This window comes from Hordeum vulgare, chromosome 2H, assembly GCF_904849725.1.
Source record: "Hordeum vulgare subsp. vulgare chromosome 2H, MorexV3_pseudomolecules_assembly, whole genome shotgun sequence".
NCBI lineage: Eukaryota > Viridiplantae > Streptophyta > Magnoliopsida > Poales > Poaceae > Hordeum > Hordeum vulgare.
Genome location: NC_058519.1, coordinates 233,777,399 through 233,789,614, shown reverse-complemented (window position 1 = coordinate 233,789,614; position 12,216 = coordinate 233,777,399).

Genomic DNA, 12,216 nt, shown 5'->3' with positions numbered 1-12,216 from the left:
CTGCTCCAAAGAAGCAGTCGACGTATCACACCTTCAACAAAAACAACAAGAAGACCAGCCATCACTCAGAATACATTGGCAAGCGAAGACAGAATCACTCGGTAGAGGTACTTATGTTGAAGCCACTGGCACGTCAACCTTGCGGCACGACAGAACAACCTTCCATGCTTTCGAGGTCATGGTCTTCAAGTGTTTGGCAATCTTCTCCAGTGACACCTCCATCTCACTCCGACCACGTTTGGAACTGCAAGTTGGAATAGCTGGCAAAGTCGGCTTCAGCACCTTCAGAGTCCTTGCGCCCCTGACATGGACCCAGGGTCCTGACGTGCTTTCGAGCGAGTCTTGGGTGGAACTTCATCAGAAAGGGATGACTCCGCATCATCCGAGTGTTCATCGCTGCTCTCCTCCGTCTCCTCCTCGTCATCTTCATCCTCTTCGCCTTCCGAGTCCTCCTGATGCAGGGTGTCGCTCGCCATGTTGATGGGTGCCCGGTCAACAACCGTGATAGAACTCACCAGCTGTGTAAAAGCCTGCCGAGTGGCAAAGTTACACCAAACGAAAATAACAAGCAACGAAGAAGTTCATTTCCTTCAAGCTCGTGAAGCTTACCTCATTCAGAGGTAGCTCTACGGAGAAGGGAGACACCAACCTGGTGCCCCTGGGATTATCTCGCACATGTGTTATGGCCTTGAGATTTTCCTCCAGCTGCTCTGCCCGAATCTCCTCCAGATGAACATGGGTTGGAACATTCGGACCTCTATACATCCACATGGGATGAACCATGGCCTACACAGGCTGGATCCTTCACTGGAAAAAGCCTTCCAGAAGGTCCATCCCATTGATGTTCTTTCGCAAGAAAGCAACCAATGCTATCACCAATATATCTACATGTGTCCTCTCTTCCTTCGACACGGTCAATGAGGGAGTCGACTGAATCCGCTAGGGCGAATAGGGTGGAAAGCCCGACTTACCCTCACCGATTGGGACATCCTAGCACCAGAACCAGGAGTCTTGCCAACCCTTCACCGAATCGGGGAACGACATTTGAGGGAAACTGCTCTTGCCCCTATGATGAATTCCTAAACCCCCGCAGAGCTACACTACATGCGTCTTTCCCCCTGACTGAGAAGACTTTATCACTTTCATCACTAGGCACGTGAATAGTTACTTGAATAATCCCAATGCGGATAACACGCAAGGAAACTTTCACACAAAGATACGAAAGCAGCCAAGTCTGAGACAACATTGGGGGAAGATGGTGAAGCTGCTCTCCAAAAAATTCGAGGAAAGCCCAGAAGAATGGATGCGGGGGAAAGGAGAAACCTCTTTCCACGTGGGTGACCAAGAGCACCCGCTCGTCATCCCTTGGCAAAGGGTCCAACTCACCTTCATCCAGTAGCCGCCAACTACCCGGAACCACCAATCCTTCACTCTCCAGGTCTAGAACTCGCTCCGTGGAGACTTGGGATGGCATCCGGTCTCCCTGGATCCATCCTGGTGGGAGCGCCTCGACACTCAAACAAGAACCACGCGAGCCCTTCTTGGCCGGCTCGGCTTTTGGAGTCGCGCCTTTTGCCATGCTACACGGTGGAGCTGCGAGTGGGAAAATGATGGAGTGGCGATCAGAAGGTTCAAGAGAAGGAACAAGGGCAGTTCAGATCTGGTGGCGGGATTTCTTTCTCTCACTACCTCGGCCTATTAATATTCCACAAGAAGATTCCCTATCGAGTGCTCCGCCTGGACGAGGAAGTTCTACATAATCCAGGTGACAGCGTTCCTGTAGCACGACAACAACATTTCAGGCATGGAAATTGAGGCGCCCCTCCACTACATCCACTACTCACGTCACCACTGATTCCGCTTCCTAAGCGCACTCCATCAGTATAAAATATCATAGAAAATCTGCTCCCCCTTATTACCCGAATGGATTCCCTATCCGTGGAGCACATCAAAGGGAGCCGAATACCGTGTTGCTTGTCCTTCCATGGGACTACAAGCATTCGAGGAACACAAGAAGGTGATCAGATCACCAGCACCATAGCGCATGTGGGATCCGTCCTACTTCACCAATTGGATGATCCAAACCCCAAGCTTGCGATCGTCCGAATCATCGAATTTAACTTTCCGAAAGGTATTCAACTATTACTGATTGGAAGCGTACCGACGTACTCCCACACTCGGAGTCTTTCGCTCTTTAATCTGTAGCGGTTTGCTTAGATCCCGAGTTATGTAGCCCCGAGCTACAACCTCAGCGCCCCCGATTCACCGAAGGTTCAAGCGTTTGCCTTACACTCGACCAGTAAAACCCCAACTGATTCAGGGGCTACTGTCGGGGTTGTACATTAGGGTAGTCCTACGGACCTATATCCCCAGGCCTGCCAAGGACCCTACATGGACATCAGTGTCCCAAAAGTCGCCGATGTAGTCGTGATCTCACTCAGTCAAGTGTATCTTCACTTGGCTCATGGGACGTCACTCGGACTGTCTCGTTCTAGTCGGGCGTGCCTCTGCACTCAGACAACATCATGGAGTGCAGTGAAGACGTGCGTTACCAATAACGAAGTGGTTGCAATAGATATAGGCTTAATCTATCACATGAAGTGCAGTGAAGACGTGCGTTACCAATAACGATGGAGTTACAACTTCCTTTACTAGTAACTTTCGTAGTTATGAGCATTTACTTGCCATTGTAATGAAGTCCGCCCTGTCATGGCACACTCTATATAAGCCACCCCCGGACTCCTGAGTAAGGGTTCGACATTCTGTACTATCCCATACTCTATAAGGAAACACCAGCGTCCGAGGCTCGAGACGTAGGGTCGTTACCACTCCCGAGTGGGGCTTGAACTAGTACATCTGAGTGTATCCTCTATGCCCTAGATAGGCTCCCCCCTCATTCATACATGTGTATTATTGTCATGATCATTCAACGACACGCGTAATTATGACACGTGTAGTTCTACACTCCTTCTCAAAGGTGGTTCATGACACGCAAGTCACGCGGATGAGGACATCCCAACCATGGACATCACACCACCAATCATCAAAGGTCCAATCACAAGAAGTCGTGCAAGGAAAATACATGATCAGGTGAACGCTAACTTAAGTTTATCATTTATCCTTGAAAACATGGTTGTACCTTCACCTCCTACGTTGTTAGTTGAACTTGCGTGCAACATTGAAGAAGATATACAACACTTCTAGTCCATGCCGAGACAATGTTTTATTACGAGTTAGTCCGTTCTAAAACATTGTTTAGGACGAAGAAACATAGTTACGGAGAAATATGTGGTCATATGAAGAAACAATGTTTTGGCGCTGGTGAAACACTGTTATGCACGAGTTTGGATATCCCAACTTGCGAAAGGTTTCCCAAACTCGAGTTTGTTGCTGAAGGAAACATTGTTTTACTCCAATAAACAATGTTTGGTTGGGAACCGCGAACCACTCCAACTAGAGATTTCCAGAAGCTACCTCATTAAGCTCACGCCATTTAGTCCAACCAAAGTTGGTTATCTTGCACAACAAAGCTGGTTCCCAAACCTAGTTTGATTTCACACCTATCCAGAGGACTTTTGCCATTTCTATTAAATACCAAAGACATAGACTCCTCCTGAGATTGGAGAGTTATTGTTATCCTTATTCTCGTGGTTCCTTGAAAATTGCTCCTAATTTGTTCTGCATGACTAGATTGTCTTGTGTGGTTTAGAGTTTGTGGTTTACTCGCGGATTGCACCTATCCCATGCTCCACGACTTGAGTTTGGTCGTGTGGGTAGTATTGGGGGTTGTGGATAAGGATGGCGTTGGGTAGGGTATGGGTTGTCACCCAGTTTTTGCTATCACTTGTCTGTATTGTGAAATTCTGAGCTTGTTAAAACTTTTTCAAAACTAATGTTGTGAATGCCATGATTGACATTGTATGCTTGTGTGTTTGATCATGTGAGGATCAAACCCTAATTTATTTTTTTATAGAACACTGATTTCCAAAAACCTTTACTTATTTCTGATCAAGGTGAAACCCTAACTTGAGTTGCACTACATGCCCTTGATAGCAAGCAGTGCTTCTACTCAAAGTTGGTGATCTGATTTTTAACCTATATTTATATTTCAAAACCACAAAGATAATTATTTTTGTAATTATTTTCCTAAATAAATGACATGTCCTTTTCTGAGGCCAGAATTGGTATTCCTATATGGAAAAATACTTTTCTGTCTTAGAAAAATCTGATTAAATTTAGAGATGATCAAAAGGACATATATTTTCCATACCTATGATTTTAGACCCCATTTTATATTATATTTATTGAATAAAACCATGAAATCTATTTCTGTTTGTTTTGGCATTTTGAAATATTTGGAAAGGAAATATTCTCAATAAATTTCTAGAAAATTCCAGTGATATCCCTAAGCCCTATTTGGTGTCCGCATAAAGTTCACCTTGATCAAAGGTGAATAAGGACCCCAAATAACCCAAAAACCCCTTCTGTCCATAATCAAGTTAGAGCAACTCTACATAACAAAGTTTGTCCAATGATGCTGGAACTTTGCACGAGTGCCTAATACCTCAAATGAGGGTTCCACACAAAAAATGGGATTTGTGGGACTTAGTTTGCCCACACTCCCTTTGGAAGGGACAAATATGGTCATATTGGAGTATTTTCAGGTTTACAAAGCTAAACATGTCAATTGGAGCACAAATTTGGTGAAACCCCATGGTTTACCACCAAACCCAAACCTGTTAAGTTGCAGCACTAGTGGTGGGGTGCAACCGCCTTAACCCACTGTCGAACACCTTTTGACAGATAGGAAAAAGCCACCTTAGCCACAGCTAAACCAAACCCCTTTGCTTCAAACTCATAGATTAAGTGGCCAACATCTGTGTCTAAACCCATTCAACTGGCCCCTCACTGGTTCAAAGTGGAAAGGCCAAAAAACGCAATTTAGATTTCAGTTCAATGCTGAGAGCACTAGTATTTCTTGTTTCCCTTGACCAGCCGAAGCTCCCACAAGACCCAAACGGCTAGCCACACTCCCAGCCAGTGCCAGGACATGATAGACACGTCCAAAGTGCCTCAGAGCGCGCCAGCATGCCGTGGCATGCCAAAACTGCACTCTAGGCATGCTAAAGGAAGTCATCGAGGTGGGGGCAACATTCTCGGCCAGTTCCAGCCTCCCCCGTGATGTCCAACCTCTTCCCCGACAACCCTTCTTCGTCGAGCAAGCCTCAGGGCCCCTCCTCTCCCGCGCTAGAGCTCGTGCGACGCGTGCACGCGCGCACCAGAACCGGCCAAGGTTGCACGGCCATGGATGCTCGACTCCTCTCTCTCCCTCTATTGCGGATGGTCCGGGCAGTCCAAAACCACGTCCTGAGTCCGTGGTTTCGACCCCGTCCTCTCTCTGCACCCCCATGCGCGCCATGGTGAGTCACCGGCACTCCCGAATCGCCTCACCATCACAGGCCTATAAATAGCCCTCCCACTCGCTCCAGCACCCCTCAGATAGCTTCACCACGATCACTAGTACCTCCCTAGCCACCCAGCAACCCAGTAGAGCCCCGGTGCTCGAGATCGACCGAGGCCCCTCCGCCTCTGAGCTCCGGTCGATCTCCGGCTCCACGAAGGCTTCTGCGCCCCTCGACGCACCAAACTAACCCTCTCGACCCAAGGAAGCTTTCCCCCAACTCGCCCGAGCATTTTCTGTGCCTCTAGCCACCTCCTCGACCACTTCCCGAAACTCTTCCGCCACGGCCTCCTCTTCGTCGGCGAACCCCTACCTCCCCATCGTTGTTCCGACCACCAGCAGGTAGGCGACAGTAAGGCGAACCCATTCCAGTGCTCGTTGGGGCTTGAGAGCGTCAGCAACCTTGCCGGCGTCCTCCTCCTCCTCTCTGGCCAGAGGTAGGAGACGACCCCGACAGGTGTGCCCCACCTGTCGGTGGCCCAACCTCCTCCCCCGAGCCAGGCCGGAGTTTTAGCCGATTTTCTTTTATTTTTAAACCCTGGATTCTAAGATTTTTATAAAAACATTTAAACAGTGTAAAAATATAATTTTTCCACTGTTATTCTTCTAATAATATGTAGTATTTAATAATATGTTTGGATGAAATTTTTCAACAACTATTCTATTTTACATTAATAAAAAGGACTAAAATGAAATAGTTTTGCTTCTGTTTGGTTGATTTCAAAAATATTCCTTCAATGGAAATTAAGGAAAATATTTTCAAAATGATACCTTAGATTTATTAGTAATAAAGAACATTTTTAAAATGACTTTGTGATCTGTTTCTGTGTGAGCTATTGCTTATTTATTGTTTTATCGACGATAGAAAATCCGTGTGATGAGGGAATCGGAGCGGAAGACCTCGAAGACCCCGGATACTTAGGTTACCAAGGCAAGCAGCCCTTTGACCATGACTGAGCATATGTTGCTTTGCATGCTAAAATAGCAAGTATTCCAGTTGCATATGATCATAAGAGCCGATAATCATGTGATATGATTTTACCGAAGGCTCCCCCGGAGCACATGCATTGAGCTTGACCCTACCCCTTGAGGGTCCTGCTAATATCATGTTGACAAGTAAAGATAGAAGTAGTATTATCATGAGCATGTTGTTGACATAAAGCAAGAGTTTACTAAAGCCCCGTCGGGTGCCATTAATGCCCGAGGGTGATGATGAGTTAGCTGGTCACTTTCGGTGAAGTGATGCACCCCGTATTTGTGTGAGTATGGTTTCGGAAATGGGATTAGATTTATGATGTGTCGACCGTCCCAACCTTACCAGTACCACCACGTTACCCCATGTGGGACGGGGCTATGTTAATTACTCTGGTCGGTGCTAGCAAGGAGCCACATTACTAGGGGCGGGAGTGATGTGTGGTCACTCTCATGATGGGGTCGTGCCAGGTAGGACGACTATGCCATTTTTATGAGTTTCGGTCACACCGTTGGTCTCCGCATGGTTGGTATTTTCCAGAGTTGGTGCTCGTAAGACGTACAACATGTGGGCTGGATACCATCGAGTGGACCTATTTGTATAGTATCATCAGGGGAAAGGCATTGGTCAGGTACTTACCTCGGGTATGTTATATACCGCGAGTCGTGGATGACACGGAAGTTTTCAGGATCTCGTGGGTCCAACGTACTACCTCTACAGAGTGTAAACTATTCGAATAGCCGTTTCTACGGTCAAGGACAGTTGGGTAATCCTGCTTAAACTACGTCCAGTTATTTCCGCATAAACCAAGTGTGTGTGGTGTTGAAAAAGGTGTTGCTATGAAAGCAATGATATGACCAAGTTCGGTGACTTGGCATATAGGGTTAACCCAGATGGTTTAGCCCTCGACGGATATATTGATATCTGTAACCTGTTCTTAAAATGTAATCCTTACACTTGATGCATAATCATGATCATTCCACCAAGATGAGTTGCACTAAAAATGCATGATATTGTTATCCTTCACTTTCGTTGATTATATCATGGGCTGTTTGCGAGTACATTCAAAGTACTCATTGGCTTGCCAGTGGTTATGTTATTGACCACACATAGAAGGACCGGAGTTTGGAGATGAGTACGTCTTCGGGGACACCCCTGCGAACTAGGACGCTTCTGAGTGAGAATGTTTGTCGGTGTAGGCTTGACGGCATGGGCACTCGCTTAGCCCCTATGTTTTTCTCTACTAGTGTATCTGAGTGATTTGGCCTTAGGCCATGTATTGTGAACTTGAGCCTTCGGTCATTTTTTGTAATAATCGGTACTTGGATGTAAGACTCTTTTATTCAGTATCTGTGTTCGGTGAGCATTGATCTCTGGGATTACTGAGCACGGCGATCTTGACTCATAAGTCGGGGTCCCTAGAGAGCTGGTATCAAAGCCATCCTGACTATAGGAAGCCTTAGGTAGCATGGACGATAGCCGAAACGATTAGTGCACATAAGATTGACACACTAAAAAAATTCTAACCCTCTCCTCTACACCTTGTAGATGGCCGCCGTACCTGAGATGCTTTTGGAGATGGGCTTTCCTCTGCTTTTGAGCGATAGCCTCGAGAAGTGTCAAGTACGTCGCAGACCCATCTTCCTCTACCACAAACACTGGGTCAACGCCGACGCCAAGGAGTATCACGTGGACGTGATAGTGAAGGCTAACGAGTCCCGAACTAGCTGGTTCTTTGAAGGACCACAGATAGAGGATCTGATGTTGGCCGTGGAGACTGCAGCACGAGAGGCACTCGTGCGACTCTACGACATCCTTCCTGAGATGGTTGACGAGCCAACTACTCGTCACCTACCTTTTGTTAAAGATAAGGTAGACGGGAGTTGGACACTCAACCCATCTTCCGAGGATGGGACGCCACTGAGGTTTCAGACCTACTTCAGTCTGTCCTCAGACACCTTGACGCATCTTTTGATCAAGGAGTCGACTAGGATCCGCCAAGAGCTGCACCAAGTCAAGGACCTAATTCGCACGGAGAATATGAAGAATCGCAAGGTGAAGAAAGAAGGAGCACCCGTAGGACCACCTGGTTTTGCTTTCCGAGGAGAAATACCACCGCTTCATGACATTCCTCTTCAGAGTCGTTAATTGACCGCGGAAGAGTACACCGAACTCTTCGCTACCTCGCCAACCAAGAGACGTCATGATGGTCTGCTACCTTCCCCTACTCCTTCAAGGAAGGGAAGCACTAATGAAGATGAAGATAGAGATGAAGACGAAGACGAAGATCCTATGGAACTTGCTTATGAGACCGGGCAGTCGATCGCTTAGCAACGTAGGCAACTAGGATGTACCTGAGCGTAGGAGTTCTTGTATCAGGTTGTATGACCCTGGATGTTGTGTAAGCCTGTTGGATGCAAGTCTCATTCTGCCTTAGGCAGCTTGTGAGCGACTACATTGCTTGTTTTCGAATTTAATGCGGTAGTTCTTTTCAACACCGTTGTCTTAACTTGCACACTAGGACGATAGCAGACCCCCTCTTTACAAGAACATCGTCCCTTTCGAATGTAGCCTGTTTGGCAAAATTGACCTGTCTACTCCCCTGACAGGATGGTGAATGCAACTCGCAACAACACCTTCAGCAACCCCGGCTCTGCCTCTTCAGGACAGCAGCAGGAAACCGTAGGGGAAGCTCAAGCTGGAGATCACCACGAGAAGCAAGACGATGTTCCACCGCTACCTCCTCCTCCTAAAATCTTGACCATGGCTCAGTTCCTTCAAGCTCTTCGAGAGGAGCGTCAAGCCAACAACGCCGCAATCCAGTAGCTGGCTCAAACCTTGGTGAACCGCCCACCGCAGAACGGGATTGGCAACGGTCGCTCAATGCTACTGCAACAAAGGACCTTCCAATGGCGCCAGAAATAGGCACGTCGACGGGAGAATACTTGGCTTGATCCTTCTGCCGCGGCTACGCCTTAAGGGACTTCCTGGGAAAGTATTCAAAGGATTTCCCCCGTGGCCTAGGAGCCTTGCGTTGGTGTTCCCTCGAAGCGGAAAGGGTGATGTAGCGTAGCGGTGGTAAGTATTTCCCTTAGTTTGAGAACCAAGGTATCAATCCAGTGGAGGAGTATCTCAAGATCCTGCACAAACACAAAAGCTTGCTCCCGACGCTATGAAGGGGTTGTCAATCCCTTATAGATTGTTTGCCAAGTGAGAACTGAAAGCAACAAAGTAACAAAGCAAAGTAAAAGCGGAGGTGTAAACGATGGATGTGAATAGACCCGGGGGCCGTAGTATTTACTAGTTGCTTCTATCATGAAAGCAAGTAGACGGTGGATGAACAAATTACTGTCGAGCAATTGATAGAACCGCACAAAGTCGTGACGATATCTATGCAATGATTATACCTATAGGCATCACGTACAAAACAAGTAGACCGATACTTTCTGCATCTACTACTATTACTCCAAACATCGACTGCTATCCAGCATGCATCTAGTGTATTAAGTCCATATGAACAGAGTAACGCCTTAACCAAGATGACATGATGTAGAGGGATAATCTCAAACCAATGATAAAAAACCTATCTTTTTACCCTTGATGGCAACTACTTGATGTGTGCCTTGCTGCCCCTACTGTCACTGGGAAAGGTCACCACATGGTAAAACCCAAAACCAAGCACTTCTCCCATTGCAAGAATCATAGATCTAGTTGGCAAAACAAAACCCAAGACTCAGAGAGACTTACAAGGATATCAAATCATGCATATAAGAAATCACCAAAGACTCAAATATATATCATAGAGAATCTGATCACAAATTCGCAATTCATCAGATCTCGACAAAAACACGCCAAAGAAGATTATATCGGATAGATCTCCATGAAGATCATGGAGAACTTTGTATTGAAGATCCAAGAGAGAGAAGAAGCCATCTAGCTACTAACTACGGACCCGTAGGTCTGAAGTGAACTACTCACGAGTCATTGGAGGGGCGATGATGATGATGAAGAAGCCCTCCAACTCCAAAGTCCCCTCCGGCAGGGCGCGGGGGAGGGTCTCCAGATGTGATCTCGCGGAAAAGGAAGCTTGCGGCGGCGGAAAAGTATTTTCGAGGCTCCCCTGATTTTTTGCTGAATATTTGGGAATATATAGGCCAAGGATCTAGGTCAGGGGGCGGCCAGGGAGGCTACAAGCCCTGACCCCGCCGCCTCCCCCTGGTGGTGGAGTGGGAGCTTGTGGGCTCCCTGGAGCCCACCTGGCTTGGCCCAGTGGCCCCCTGATCTTCTTTCGTTCAGGAAAAATTCATTTCAGGGTTTTTATTCCGTTTGGACTCCGTTCAAAAATCAGATCTGAAAAGAGTCAAAAACACAGAAAAAACAGGAACTGGGACTTGGCACTGAATTAATAAGTTAGTCCCAAAAAAGATATAAAAGGTACATAAAACATCCAAAGAAGACAAGATAACAGCATGAAACCATCAAAAATTACAGAGACATTTGAGACGTATCAAGTATTCCCAAACTTAACTCCGGCTCGTGCTCGAGTAGGGAAGTGATAAAGAATGAATTTTGATGTTTTCATGCTACCTAGCATAGATGTCCTTTGTAATTCCTCTTATGTGACGTGAATGTTTAGATCCATTAGATTCAAAACAATAGTTTGCTATTGACGTGCAAACAATAATAATTCAAGAAAACTAGCAAGGTAATCATGAACTTTCAAAATAACAAGGCCAAAAGAAAATTATCCCTACAAAAGCATATAGTCTGGCTATGCTCTATAATCATTGCACAATGAATTCAAATCTTGCACAACCCCGGTATTGGCCACGTAATTGTTTCACACATTTACTTTCTCAAACCTTTTCAACTCTCACACAATACATGAGCGTGAGCCATGGTTATAGCACTATAGATGGTGTGGAATGTGGTGGAGGTTGGAATACAAAAAAAGGAGAAGATAGTCACATTAACTAGGCATATCAATGAGCTGGGGAGATGCTCATCAATAGATATCAATGTGAATGAGTAGGGATTGCCATACAAATGATGCACTAGCGCTATGAGTATGTGAAAGCTCTTAAAGAAAACTAGTGGGTGTGCATCCAACTTGCTTGCTCACGAAGACCTAAGGCAATTTTGAGGAAGCCAATCATTGGAATATACAAGCCAGATTATATAATGAAAATTTCCCACTAGCTATATGGTGGTGAAAAAACGAGAAACTCTCAATCATGAAGATCATGGTGCTTAATATGCACAAGTGTGGAAAAAGTGGTAGCATTGTCCCTTCTCTCTTTTTCTCTCATTTTTTGGTGGGCTCTTTGGACTCTTTTTTTTGGTGGGTTTCTTTGGCCTCTTTTATTTCCTCACATGGGACAATGCTCCATTAATGATGATCATCACACTTTCAACTCAAAACTTAGAGCAACTATGACTCTATATGGAATGCCTTCAGTAGTGTATCGTGGCAATGATCTTGCAAGGCATAGAAATCAATGGAAACATCATGCTAGCTATCTTACGATCATGCAATGGCAATGTAGACGTGGTGGCACATGTCATGGTTGTAGTTGCATGGCAATATATCTCGGAATGACTTTGAAAAAGCCGTAGTAGGTAGGTGTGGTGGCTGTTTTGAGGGAGGCTAATGGTGGGTTTTGTGCACCGACGAAAGTTGCACGGCACTAAGAAGATAGTGATCGTGGTAGGTGGAAGTGCATCTAAACCATGGACTCAAAATTTCATCACATAGCGGTTCACCATACGTGCATGCTATAGG